The sequence below is a fragment of the Fukomys damarensis genome, unplaced genomic scaffold (assembly GCF_012274545.1).
Source record: "Fukomys damarensis isolate Sample0158 unplaced genomic scaffold, DMR_v1.0_HiC HiC_scaffold_38, whole genome shotgun sequence".
Lineage (NCBI taxonomy): Eukaryota > Metazoa > Chordata > Mammalia > Rodentia > Bathyergidae > Fukomys > Fukomys damarensis.
Window position 1 is genome coordinate 8,058,512 of NW_022900950.1, and position 2,328 is coordinate 8,060,839.

Genomic DNA, 2,328 nt, shown 5'->3' on the forward strand with positions numbered 1-2,328 from the left:
AGAATAGGTCTTGAGAATTCACTCAGATTGTTTTGTTGCTCCGTGCACAACTTAAGAGTTACTTCTACAAAGTCATGTAAGCCTGCTCACCTATAGGCTCTATGGATTATATCCCCTTGTATGTAATCTGTTGGTAGCTGAAAGATCATTACGTGGTGTATAACTGCACTTAGTATATCTTTCTACTCCTGAAAAAGAAAAAGACACCAAGTGTGTTTTTAAACAATTAGGAGTAAATGTGCAAGTTTCTTCAGTGTAGTAGAAATGTAATTTTAAAATTTACACAAGGCAGATTGTACACCTATATAATATTTTCAAAAGGCAGTTTGTTGATTGGCAGAAATTCAAATTTGCTAACAAACGCTGGGTGAAATTACTAAGTAAACAGTGTTCTTCAAAAATTGCAGGTGAAGACATTTTCCCTCTCCCAAAATGGTGGTCCCAGTAAATAAAGAAGAACAAGAAGGAGAAGACTCCCCAACAGACTTTCTGTCTGAAGATGGAGAGACTGCTGGGGGAACCATGCCCCACTTTAGTAAGCTGAGCTGATGGAAGTTGATATGGCAGGAGGTGTTTCAACCGCCCGGCAGGATAATGAGGCCGATGTGTACAGGGCATATCCGATGGACCCGTCCATCCTCTCCACTGCTCTGGGCTGCTCTGGAACCGATATGGACTGGGGCTGCCTTCCGGAATCGCCACCCTACACTGCTTTTCTAGGGAACCTTCCCTAATATGTGACCGAAGGTTCTGCCAAGGAATTCTTCAGAGGATTAAGTATCGGAGCAACGTGTTTGCCACACAAACGCTGCAATTCCGACAGGTACAAAGGTTTTGGTTATGCTTGCGTTTGAGGACCTGGGTTCCCTGCTCAGGAGTTTCAAGGAGGAGTCTCCAGGTAACAGGAGAGTTTGAGTGGATGCTGCTGATCAAGCACAGAACAAAGACCAAGATAATTGAACTTTCTTATATGATAGAAATCTAGATTCTGACGAAACACAAACGGGAGGGTCTGTCCTGCCACAGCTTTGATGACCACTCTCCTAGAAGAGGTGATGAGAGCTTTGGGACAAGTGTCAAGATTGGTGCCATGAAGGGTATAGCGACGGGTATTGGTATGCTGGCCGAGGTCACAGAGACGATGACAGAGGCCACGACTCCAGAATAGGCAGCGGCAGGAGAGCCTTTGCTATGGAAATGGTAGAAGAGATGACTGCAGAAGAGGTGGAGACCACTAGGAAGACGGACGTGACAGACAGGCCCACCGGTTCCGTGCTCCAGGGTTGACTACTCTAGAGGAGCACAGGCATGATGACAGCGATCCCCCAAACTGAACCCACAGCCTCAGAGTCCTCCTAAGCGCGATGATTCTGTGCTAGCACCTCCCAGTCCAGTCGATGCTTCTACCTTTGGAAAGTCAAAGCCTGCTGACGGCTTCCAGAGAAAGACAAGTGGGGTAATGGCTGCAGAAGGGGCAGGAGAAATTACAGTGTGTGCTGCATGAGCCAGCGCTAGGGCGATGGCCTCAGGAGAGACACCCAAGCTGACCAAGTGAAGAAACAGAAATGCGAAAGTGAATTATCACAGACGGGGCCCTTAGCCCCATTGGCAGAAATGCGCAAAGGAGAGAGTGGGAAGTCTCTAGAAAATGAAACACTCAGTAAGGAGGAAGACTGTCACTCCCCAGCTTCTAGGCCTCCCAAACCTGATCTACCTCTAAAGGAAATGGCAGCCCCTCCACCAAAGGAGAATGCATAGGTGAAGCGAATTTCTGACCTTCCTGCTGTATCTTTGAGCTCAGTCACAGAGCCGCAATCCCCTAAACGTGGTGGAGGGCAAAAAAGCTCCAGCTCAGCCTTCTGAGGCAGGGTAGGCGGTGAAACCACTGAGCTAAATCCCCCGCCCAAGCCTTCCGAGGGAGGATGGGCAAGGAAAGATGAAAACGGGTTGGACGAGTGCCCCAAATGGCCAATCTGGGTACCTCCGCTGTGGTCCAGGAGATGGAGAGAAGAATGACCCCTGAAAGGAGCAAGATAGGAAAGATGGAAAAAGGATTAAGACTCTAGATCTGCACCTGTGTAAACAAACAAACAAACAAACACCCCGAGGCAAACGAAGCATCCAAATCCAGTTCCGCAAGCAAGCATAATTTCTCTTGGATACCTTTCTGAACTTTTTTTAAAAGGAAATTTGTCCACATGCTGCTGTATACTATAAAATATAGAAGTAACCAGAGAATCAACAACATAGCCAGAGTGACAGAGACTACAGTTTTTGAATGGAAAAGTTATGGTGCATGCTTAGGACACCATGAAGTTGCCTGTGTGA

At 47.1% G+C, this 2,328-nt stretch overlaps 1 pseudogene; it reads left to right on the top strand.

Moving 5' to 3' along the window:
- The first annotated feature begins 432 nt into the window (after positions 1 to 432).
- Positions 433 to 1,873, top strand: LOC117284583 (annotated as a pseudogene).
- Positions 1,874 to 2,328: the final 455 nt, after the last annotated feature.